Source organism: Micropterus dolomieu, linkage group LG20 (assembly GCF_021292245.1).
Source record: "Micropterus dolomieu isolate WLL.071019.BEF.003 ecotype Adirondacks linkage group LG20, ASM2129224v1, whole genome shotgun sequence".
Classification (NCBI taxonomy): Eukaryota; Metazoa; Chordata; class Actinopteri; order Centrarchiformes; family Centrarchidae; genus Micropterus; species Micropterus dolomieu.
Window position 1 is genome coordinate 29,635,347 of NC_060169.1, and position 12,752 is coordinate 29,648,098.

Sequence of the window (12,752 nt, forward strand, 5' to 3'; positions counted from 1 at the left end):
GCTTGGTGTTCCTGACTCGCTTGTTGGGACATCTTGAATGCGCTCCTTAAGTGGATGGTCTGTCACAGTTTGCTCCTCAGTCACTCTCTTTTCCCACACTCTCAGTCCCATCCCTCTGCATTAAACTCTGTCCCTGTGTCTAGCTTCCCATCCTCTAGCAGTCCCCCGGATGCCTCCTGACTTTTCCTCTTCAATACAAGAATAAACTTGTGTTGTGCAATTCCGGGAATTCAAACACACAATGTGCGCTTATCCATTTTGCCTTCCATGCCTGGCTGGCCAATGCGTTCTCATCTCAGTGTATCATTACCAACGCTTTCAGATAGCGTGACAAAGCATAATTATTTCACACTAAAGGTGCCCTTCAGCATTGCTACAACGCCGCAATACAAAGGAGGCTAACCTTACCTGCTAGCACCTCGGCCGTGAGGCCCATGTGCACAGCTGTAGGGTTAGCCGGTCAACATCTGATGGTTAGCCGGTCAACATTTCTGAGGGTTATGGGGCTTCTGGGGGCTGTCAACACCTTTAACACGAACGTAGCTAGCTAGCACTTCCAGTCTGTACGAGACTCCCCAGAGCATCTCATACACGCATCCACGCACCGGCTGCGTCTCACACAGACACTGAAGGGTACCTTTAGCGTCAACTAACTACGCTTTGTCACTTTTTCTGAAAGTGTTGGCACTGGATGCCCTGAGATGAGAACGGTCTGGACTGGCTGCCTCATTTCTAATGTCCACGCGGGGGATATGTCATAGTGGGCAGCTTTGCTTGACACATAAATAATATAATAAATAACAACTGATAAAAAAAAGACAGTATGTAGCCTACACATATGTAGGCTAAAAATGTCTGCCAAAAATAGCAAACGAATATAAGCATACAGCCAGAAGTAATGAAATATCAGAATATTTTAGGTATATGTTTATGTTCAAACTCCAGTTGCTACCAGTTCAGCAGTGATAGCCTGCAATTTATTATCTGGCCTGTAAAAAATGTAACAATGCACTGAAACCACCGCCAAGCCGTGGCTTAGTAGCTTATTTGCATTACTGACGTTACTGTATTTGTAAAGAGCACAATCCTGTTTTAGATTATATCCTAATTATAATTTGAACTACAGTAAACTGTATTTTATATACAGTAAGTATTACTGTATAGTGTATTTGAATTATACACAATAGAGTAATTTAATTTGTACAGTAAGGAGTGTAGGTGAACACACAAGTAACCCATGCTGACCAATCACAGTTCTTGCAGTCCCCACGTAGTGTCTCTGCCGCTGTAGCATTTTTGAGGAGACTGACGCACGTCAGTTATATGTATGTAACCCCTTAACACACAACTGTAAATCCAGCTTGAGTCTTCATAGAGTTTAACACACCATCTACCTGCAGAAGAGGACCTATAAATTCCTGCACATAGTTAAGCAGCTAATAGCCAAAGGTGAGATATGCAAATACAACTGAGTTGGGATGATTTCTGGGGAAGTCAAGATCAAAAATGTAAGCTGGTCCCAATTTTCAGGGAAGGATTTTCACATCTTTAAGGATGTGGCTATACACTGGACACATGTCTCTAATGCATCCCTTCAGTTGCATTTCTAGTAAACAGTGGTTTCAGCATCCTGACTCTATCATCACATGTTGTACCAAGAGAAATGAGGCTCCCCTTTGAACTAGTCTGCCACAGACACACAGATGAGCTTGTTATTATAGCAACCCGCCTGAATTTGCTGGGAAAGAAGGCCTGTCCCTCTGACACACTTCCTGTCCTTTGAAGAGGCCAACGGAGAGATGGCTTTGCGGGCCCTATTTCCAAGCTTTGCCTTTGATGCCGGCAAGAGAGGAGGTGGCGGGGGTTTAAATCCTGAGTTCCATCTCATGGATGTGAACCCCCAAACCTCCAATCAATCCCCATTATCGTGGGATGCAGTTATTTTTGCTTGACACATCATCAAATCAGGGAGTAAATGAAGTAAATATTTGGCTCTTACTGCGGCATTTGTCAAATCCAGTGGAAATCTGTCTCCTGTTTTCTGTTGTGTTTCTTTTATGGTGGAAAAGCTTCATAGAACAAAAGCTGAATCCTTTAGACACCTGCCTGATTGATGTATATTTATTGACCTGGGGGAGCTCCTACCTTGGTGGCCAACTCTCGCTCATTCCACCATAAAACGCGGCATTCTCCCTGGAAACAGACATAATGGGGGGCATTCAAACGGCCAGATTCAGGGGGATCTAATGGTTTGTCTGTGTTTATGTCCTTGTAACAATGTTAGGGGCCTGATGCCTGGAGAGCCCACCGGAGGGAATGCTGCCTGGTGGTGAGGAGGGGGATGTGAAGCATATAGAGGGAGAGAAGAGCAGCTGCTGGGCGTTCAAACATGTGACTGTTGCCTTTATCTTGAGGAACAAAAGGGCATAGATGTTGTAAAGGGCAGAAGACAATCGTGACTGAAGTACAGTGTTGAGTCCTGCAGCGGTGGTGACTCAGCTCATTGTGGTGGCCCAGCGTGTGATGTGTCAGGCGAAGGGTCTTCAGGGAGAGGAAAGACAGCCTGGCATGCGTTTGCCATTCTGCATACTGGAAGCAATGAAAATAACCTGCAATAACAATAGCATGTTGGTATATTTTTAACTTTTACAGTACAATGAGGCTATTTTACATGACAAATTCTTAGTAGAGTTAAACTTAGTGTCAACGCAGATCCAACAATATACTGCTAATAACACCATGTATTTATACAAACTAACTGGCGTCAGCTACTTCCATTGAGAGCATTTGATGCCCCACAAAAGCATTAACACAGTCAAAGAAACCATATGTACACACGTAAGAGGCGCAAAGGTTGTTGGTTAAAAAGTTTACATTTTAAGTTATCAAAATTTATTTTTGTAAAATGCACACATAGATGACAACTCTTCAAAATTATGGGTTGTGTATGTGTAAAATAGCGCAGTTTCAATAACATTACTGTATACATAACTGTACTTGAAGTTCAGTGTTACAGTAACACCTCTAAGCTTGTTTTGGTCTTATTGTCATATTGGCACAAAAAATCATTAAGCTGTACAAAATTACAGTGAAAGTTGAGAGACTACAATATATGCAAACTTTTTTTTTTTTATCTTCCAGATGGGACTTTGTACGTTACGTTATTGGTTTGTAGTGTAAAATGGGGAAATCCTTACCACCCCGCTTAAGAATTCCTTTTAATCTTAACAGCAGCATATAAAACACTCGTAACAGGGCCATTGACATTTACTTTTTGCAAAATGTGTATACAGTAAAACTGAAAAGAGCAAGTGATGACAAACAAACACTCACTTGTCCGGACTTTCCGGCACGCAGCTGAATTTTTCCAACGTCAAAAACTCTCTAAATATAGGCCTGTATAATCAATACTTTCTGCTTCTGTACTTCTCTTTACTATCTGCACTCGGCACTGGCTGCCTTTTTGAAGCGGTGGGGGTGTAGCCCCATCCAGAACGAGGACACAATTAGTGTATTCAGCTGAAAACAGTGGGGTTCCCCCTTTGATGTGGGGATCAAATGAAGGAGCTGTGTGTTTTTGTCCAAAATGACAGGCTTGCCAGGTTTACTAATGGGTAGCTAATAGAAAGAGAGGTTTATGATGCTCATTAATTACACAGTCTGTCATGTGCTGGAAGGGTAGAATAGAGGAGATAGGGTAAAAGAAAAAGAGAGTGGGGTGTAGCAGAGGAAAGAGAGTGGGGGTGGTGGTGAAAAGGGGAATGGGTGTATTCTGAAAGGGGGAAATGAGTGGAGTGAAAGGGCAAGGAGATCTTCTATGAGATCTGCAAAAAGCCTGACTTGATGGAAAGCGAGAAGAAGAAGAAGAAGAAGAAGAAAAGAAAGAAAGGAACAGGAGGAGATAAAATAATCCTTTCCCAAGATAAGAGCAGCCACCGAGACAGGAGCTTCAAAGAGCAGGAGACACTCTCATGGGAGCGTGCCATAAACCTTTTCCTCATCTTCAGAGAAAAATTCAGTCCCCGATCCAAACACGCCCGAGCTCTCAGCACCCACCACTCTGCAGGTGTCCGAGGCCCGGCAACTCCTGGGGTGGTGTGCACACTTCCAAGCAACGCTGCCTTTGAACTGCTTGGACTCATGTCGAGTGGCAATGGTGATCTGCACATAAGGTGCAAATGTGAATAGTTAATGAAGAGAGAAGGGGGGAAAAAATCAGAGCCTGTCACTCCCACCACAGGGAATACTAGTGATCTCTGCTATCAGCTTCAACCAGCACAACTCCTATGAACCCTCTGTAGATGCAGTTTGTCATTTCAAGCTGAGCCGCTAACAATGCCCTTGCCAACAGTAGCCTATCCTTTGTGACAGAGTAGAGGTGTGATTTGTGGGATGTTGCTAGTGGATGTAACGGTGAGTTTAGTGTAAATGAGGCTGTCGTTAACAGTGACCTGTGAGAGACCAAGCTGCTCTTGTCCCCATAGGGCCAGGCACCAGTGGGGCCACTCAGCCAGACAAGGTTTATTTAGCTAAGCTCTCAGTTTCCCACACACAGAGGCCCGCGCTGCCATAGAATTCATTATCCTGGGCCGTTAGCGGGCCGCTGGTGTTTTGAATAGTTTCCGCAGGCTTTGAAATAGCACTCTCTGCTTGGGTTCAATCTTAGAGGCCACGATCAAATTGCACTAAGTGTTATATCATCTTCAGGGCATCCGGCTTAAGACACAACGCTGAGGTCCACACATGAAAACAATGGCAGGCTAATACGCAAATATTTAGCAGCACTTTCTACAGTGAAGAGGCCCTTTTCGCAATAACACAGATATGGGCCGGCACAGTGAGTCTCTGGGCTCTTTTGCAGAAAGGCTTCCTGTCCACAAACCTGCGACCTTTCACCTACAGATCCACAGGAAAACAAGCCGGACAATTTCTCAATTTTATCTAATTCCCTTTTTACAGCGTTACGCTGAGGATTTCATGAGTCATCAGATTTGCTATAATTCAGGTTAAGTGAGTCTCTTGTTGGGAAATGTTAACCCTTAAGCAGGCAGAAGTGGAAAATGAGTTGTAAAAACTAATATAATGTTATAATTTATGTCATTTGCAACCAAGTAAAACAATTCCAAAAAGGTCAAAATAGTTAACATTTTGATGTTTCATTTCATGAAGAGAAGAGGTACATTTGTCACGAACCCTGACCTCCCTGTTGGGATGTGTGTGTGTGATTGTAGTTTTGAGTTCTTTCCCCCTTGGGGCGTTTATGGTGTGCTTGGTGTGTTTTGGTTTTTGTCTGTCTCTCTGTGTTCTGCTTCCTCCCTCATGCTCTGGGGCTGCTGGTGGGCGTGGTTGCCTGAGCTCCAGTTGACGCACCTGAGACTCATTCAGTACACCAGTGCCTCTGCCTACAATCAGCTCTCCTTAAAAGACCAGCCCAACTTTCCAGTCCCCGCCGGATCATTGTACCACACACAGTACGAACACGCCAGCCTGTTTGCCCAGTCTGAACTATCAGCATCTTGTCTGAACCCTTGTATTCGTATTAACGTGTTTTTCTGTCTCAACCACAGCATACCTGCCCATGCCTGACTCGGATTCCCTCCTGCGCCACGAAAACCCCTGAGCTCTGGAACCAGGACCACATGCCCCTTGGAACAACCACCCATCCCCCAGCCACACTTGTCTCTCCCTTGTGTTCAATAAATCCTTTCACTGCTCATACTCTGGTCTGCGTCTGAGTTTCTGGCCCCGGTCCTGACAACATTCTTATTTGTCAGAACCACTTACACCACACAAACTTGTTTTAAAAATGATTTCATCATTTCAATCAAAGTATAGGCCTCCCAGAACACCTGTCCAATAACTATGCTATTCTGTGTGTATATAGATCTTAAAATGAAAAATCCGCAGTTTTAGGTACTGTGGATTGCTCATACAGATACTGAACACCATAATGACTCAACAATGCAGACTAAAGTTAGCATGTTACCTTTAGTAAATATCACAACCATTCAATAGATTTGCATCATATAATATCAATATGTTTCCAGTTCTATTATCTTGCAAGTTAATGCTTGGATGTTTTACACTATAATTATTATGGATTGCACCCTGGAACAAATTCTTATCAAATGGGGGTCCATGGTCTAATTTGTGTTAGTTTAGCGTTCCCTGATGTGAAAAAGTTTGAGGACCACTGCTCTGCCACTCTCATCCTCTCTCTCACTTCTATAATGTTAATCGCCTTTCTGCTGCCATAAAATGAGCTAACTGGGATGCCCTGCAGGAAAAAATATGGTTATACTGTCATAATCTTCATACCTGTGCATGATAATATCTGTTTAATCTGAAATTTCAAAACAGTTACTCTCAAAGGTGAAGCAATATGGCAGCATTAGTGTGCATGCTGCCATATTGGCATATTAACATGCATGGGGGAAACTGCAGGGCTTCTTTTAGGCAACAGTGTGAGAAAGACAACCTGGAGGTTCATGCAGCTTTACAATTTGTAAAGACAGATTGGTTCTCTTGACAATATATTCTCTTGTACATTAGGGCTGAATGATTTAGGAAATTAATCCAATTGCAATTTTTTCCTTTGCATAATGAGGCAGAAATGCATAGAGAAATGTAAAAAGGACAGGCAGAAATAAATACCATTGGGGAAATAAATAGGGTAGAAAATGCAAAGGAAGAATAAAACAGACAAAAATATTAAAACACACACACATAACTAAATACATTTTAAAAAGTAATAATTAATAAATAAAGTGGAAGATTATTACGGACAATAAATACATTAGGTAATTATTACAATGGTGAATAAATAAAGAAGATAATTAAAAGAGATATATACATTTATGTCTCCTTGTATAATTGAATTACTGCCTACATATATTTCTCTATTTTATTTTTTGTGCATTTAATCGGATGCTTATTTATTTATTGAGCATTTATTTATTTGTGTATTTATTTCTGAATTTGTCAGGATCAGTCCTCCATACAGGTCAGCCTACCTACAGACCACAAGAAAAACTATGTTTACCACAGTGTATTATACGGTAAGCGCTCAATACAAAACCCACAGTTCAACCACCAATTAATGCGTCCTTATCTCAGTTCAAATCTCCTTGGAGTACATCTTTCTATATGTAAATGCTCCGTACTTGTATAGCGCCTTTCTAGTCGTTTCGACCACTCAAAGCGCTTTTACACTACATCTGCATTCACCAGTCACACACATTCATACACTGAGCCTAAGTGCTCACACGGAAATTAACAGTCACACTCATTCATACACTGGCGGAACAGCCGCCAGGGGCAAATCGGGGTTCAGTATCTTGCCCAAGGACACTTCGACACGCAACCAGGGGGAGCCAGGGATTAACGGCCAACCCGCTCTACCTCCTGAGCCACAGCCGCCCCAATATATCCCAGTACAAAAAATACTCAGTTTGAGGTTCCATTCAAAAGTTGGCCAACGAAAATAAAACCAAGTGACGCCTCTTGTGTAATAGACAAGCTTAGTAATTATCTGACAACACTAACCACTCCGCAGCCTACAATGCTGGTAAGCAGTGCCCTGTGTGTAACCAGGCTGTAACAGACTGGGCCTCTTTCGGACTTTTGAGTTTGTTTTGAAACGTCTTTTCAGATATTTCCAGAGCTGACTGGTGGCTGTGTGTGTGACGCAGGCACCGATCGCCAAAATAGGCTTACCTTACTACACGTGTTTTTCTGTTGTGCATTCTCTGTCTGTCAGAGCAGCGGATGGCCCGCACATTTCACACACCACCACCACCAAGTTACCCGCGGGTGGCGGGTGTTACTTTCATTCCCTGTCTGACACTAAAGTTTCTATCGCCCTCTAAGGCTATCGCTATTGGGTTTAACCCTTCCGTGCGCCTGCATGGCACTGAGAATTTTAGTCTACACCCACCCACATCGTGGGCCTCTCCTACGTCCGCACCTTGTATATATACAACGGTGAGGCCCAGCCTTCGGCTCCCATTTTTTTCAGCACTGAGCTGTCTAAAGAGCAGAAGATTGCCTAAAGAGCAAAAACTTCCAGCCGGAAAACAAGAAGAACGATGTCTTCCAGCAAGCCGGCCAGAACGGGGCGAGTCGCCGCGGCGTCTGCCACATGGGCTACATCGTGCTCACTCTCTGTTCGCACTGCCCGTTCTGCACCCTTCTGTCCCCCCAAAGAGTGGCGGTGCCGGGCGGATAGCTTTGCCGTTCAGAACGAGGAGGTGTGGCGGTCCACCCGCTCTCTGGACGAAGCCCTCGATCTGCTGTTGACGGAATAACGGGAGTTGGATGGCTCCGCACTTCCCATTCAAGGGTCTCCGAGCGGCTCCTCCCTTCCCCCGTTCCGACCTCCGATGACGCCGGCCTCGACGCTAGGGAGCTAACGTTGAGCTAACGGATAGCTAATGTGACGCTCACATGCGGTCTGCTGGATCAGCCAACCAGGGAGACCCCATGTGCCCACGTTGCTCCACATTAGCTGCGGCTAATGACATAGCAACCGGGTTCATTGCTGCTGGCCAACCCTCGTCGGTCAGAGCGGACCACTGGTAAGCCATGGGTCGAAAAAGAAATGTGTGAAATCTTGTTGCTCCTTTTGTGGAAGTTGTTGAACAAGCGGTCATTACACTTCAAGCGGACAGGATAGCACTACACACAACCCGTGTAGTGTTATCCTATCGCTGCTCCACACATTACGCCCCCACCACCGGCAGAGCCCGGCTGCGGGCTCATGCGTGACCACGGCATCGCCGACGCAGTCCCTCCTGCATCCAGAGGAGTGTTACAGGCTCTGTTGTGCACTGTACATGTGATATATGGCATAAAGTGTGTGCCAAACACGTTAGGCACGGCAGGTGAAAGCGACGCTGGGGAGAATTGTGTTTCTTGTAACTACAGAACACATTGTGTGAGCCAGCTGTGGGTTAGCCGAACGGCTAACAAGCAGCCTGGGCTTGCTGCAAAGCTGCACGTCGTCCCTCCCTGACATAGTCAGGTGGCTGGCCTGAGCCCACATGTACGCCTCACCCGTCCTCTTCCCTTGCTGGGCGAGCGGCAATGAGCCCCTGCCTCCCTCCCCTCACCGGGTGAGTGGCATAACGGACAGGCTGCAGCTGGCCGGATGGCTTTCATGCAGTCTGGCTCCGATGCCACAAGCAGAATATTTCCTTCTCGGCCCGCCACTATCTCTACGAAGTCAGTGGCTGCCGTCACACCGCGTGGACCGGCTGCAGCTGGCCGTGTGGCCTTCATGCAGCCTGGCTCTGATGTCACAGGCAGACCTTTTCCTCTGTTGCCTGTCCCTGCCCTCCCCCCCTCGTCGGGGGAGCGGTATGGCTACGGGCTCAAGGGTGCCCCACCTTGTGCCCCGGCGACTGTGTCTGCCTCTGCCTCCCTCCCCCCACCAGGGATGCAGTACGGCAGGGGACCCACAAGGGCGACTACACTACACCCCAGGTGGCGGAGCGCGGAGGGCCCTGGTGGAGCGAGTACTCACTCGCACAGATTGACTCGCACATGCCTGCCACGCAGGGAGGCGTTCCCTCCTGCATGGCGGCGTGTACTGGCGCCCGTGACCCCGCCAGCTGGTAAGCTCTCCTGTTCAGTGGAACATGGAGGTTGATGACGTGCACCAGGGCATCTGTTCTCTCATGTCTGCAGTGATTTTGACGATTCTAACTTCCTGTAAGGAGGGTATCTGAAAAGGCATGCTGCTTAAAGAAACAGTGACAACTAGTGGATTTATTTAGCACAGCATACCTACCCCGAATGGTAGAGATGGCTTAAACAGGTTGAATTAAGTTCAGTACATTTTTCAATGAGATACTGTGACTTAAAATGTGGTCTTCCAAATGGTTGAGAGGAAGTTAAAGGGTTAAGACCTTCATCCTTTGAAGGAAAAAGAAAGAAAAATACAATTACAAGAATCAAAGAAAATATGTATATATAACATATATATAATAACAATGTATATATAATAATGTACCGTTATTATATTGTGCCTGCATGGACATAACACAGTATATTGTACATACACTGAGAAGTAATCAGGTATGTGTATAGGCTGATGTATTTACTGACCATGCAGCGTATAGAGCACTTTCTGAACAGAACTATTCCAAAGAGCACAACACACAGTTTTGACATTGTTCTTTTTATGTGTTTACTTAAAAAATATCTTTTAAAGCATATCATTTAACCAGACAAATGCTACAGAGTGCTGTCAGCAGAAGCAGGCATGCCTTAAGCAGCATTGTAAAGCAAGTACTTAAAATAATTTTTCCACAACAATAAAACATTTTCAGTTGGCTCATAGCCACCCCCACAGACTTCTGCTTGTAGCTGCTTGGCAAGAAAGCAGTGAGGACATTTCAGAAGAAAAGCAATAAAAGCAACACTAATTCTTTACTGGCTGGTTTTTACCTCTATAAAATGTTTCAACGACTGCACGTTACAATGAACAAATAAATAATAAAAAATATTGATTCCTTTTACAGCACTATTTCTGGCACCAGCCAACTAATCCAACTGCCAGTCCTAACACTTGAATATAGTCCGACTGTAATGACAGAACAATCTAACTGTTGTTCTGCCAACTGAAATGACAGAACAACAGTTAGATTTCAAGATTTCATCTCTAAGCAGGATTCTTTCTTTTAGAAACTTTCATGGTTTTCATCATTTATGTGCAGAGGGAAAGGAATGGAATAGCAATAGCAAGCATCAGCTTTTTCCTTATCACTTTATGGATCCTGTTATTGCACTGAAAAACTCTGTGAATAACCATGTTTAACTCTATGAATATGAAACAGATTTGTGCTACGGGAACAACAGGTACATTCACCAATTTACTACCTAGCTAATACAAAAGGTTAACAAGATAAGTCTACAGCCATGCTAGCGGCTCTGTGAAGCAGCAGAGCTTTGAGCCAAATGCTAGAGTCAGCGTGGCGACATGCTCATAATGATGTTTACCAGGTAGTTTGCTTATTTGCGAATTAGCAAGTGTGAGCATATTAAACTACTGAAGGTCAAAACAAGATTTTTAGCTACTTTAAAGTTGCTCTTTATAAGAGGTCAACTTGAACCCAGAAGGTTGGTGGTTTACATTCTTGGAGGCGTTTAACTGTATGGGCAACGTAAATAATGTTACTCTTGACTTTCCCTTGAACCAGGCAGTTCACCTCCATGTAAAAGCAGGACATGGCTGGTAAAGAGTAGGTGTGTCTTCGACCTGCAATTACCGGCAATTTTGTCTATCAGAAACAATTTGTGAACATTGACACAACATATTATCACATTTTAAAGGTTCAGTGAGTAATTTTTAAGTTGATCTATTGACAGAAATGCAATATACATAAATTGTTTCCAGTGGTGTGTAAAGACCTTACATAATGCACCGTTTTTATTACCTTAGAATGAGCCATTTCTATCGATATGGACATCTGCCATGTGTCTACAGTAGCCCAAACGGACAAACTGCTCTTCAGAGCGCATTTGGTCACTTCGTTGAAAACGTACAAAGAACAAGAACAAGAACCAGTAACGTTAGTAGTAGTGGTAGTACTAGTAGTAGTAGTCGATTGATTTATTAGAAGTAAGAAAAGAAGAGTAATTTGGACAAATGGAGACCCACACGTATTATTTAGAAACAACAACAAGAGCCGACAGAGCACATGGGCCACTGTGGCTTCTACTGAGCGCTTGGAAAGGGAGGGCTGAGCGGTGCATTCATGTGGTGTCGGAATAATTAGAATCTTTTTTTAATCCTAAAATATGTATTGCAAAAAGAGAAATAAAGTTTACATGGGACATAAAGAAGGATACAGATTAAATTATGTATTTCATAGACATATTTTGCAAAAAAGTTTTATAATATGGTTATAACAGTTAGTTTGCTGTCCATGTAGAGTGAACTAGATGTCTGCGTGTTGTTTATATGCTCTGATAATGCTGATCCAACACATCTTTGTAGTAGCATCCATGTTGATTACACATTCCGACTTCAGAGCACATGAAAACAAACTGAAGTCGGAAGAACTTCCTAGCTCTGTAAATGGGACCATCCGAGGAGCTTGTGAATGCGCCGTAAGCCGCTGGTTGCATTTTGCAAACCTCACAACTAGATGCCAATAAAACTAATACACTGAACCTTTAACTTGATATGACTGACTTGTCAGCGAGCAGTTGCTTATTTATACATCCAACAGCCATCTGATGAAAGTACTTTTTTTTTTATTCACAATCAGTCCAATGCGTTTTATTGTTCTATCTGTTGCAAAAATTCACAATACAAGACAGAATATAGTCTTCAACTACTGAGGGTGATTTTGTGGACACCTCATCTGTCCTTAATATTACCGTCTATAGTAATATTACTATATTACTATCGAACCTGTTTAAAGTAGGCTGAGTTATGAAATGATACTGTACTTTTGATGGATGCAACAATTTTGGACAATAATATGGACAGATGACAACTGCACTTGAGTGGTCACTGTCACTTTGCTTGGTCCTTGCTTGTAAAATATCCACGTGTCCACGTCTTGTAACGTAATAATAATAACTCTATCTGTGTTTCTCTGCAAAATGCTTGTTAATATACATAGACAGTCTGCCCAAGTAAAGTCTATGTGTGGAAACACTGCTTTTAGCTCTGTGTTTGGTCTCTACCAACTCCTTCAAGAGCAGTAATCCATACCTGTCAACATTGGGATTTGAATATA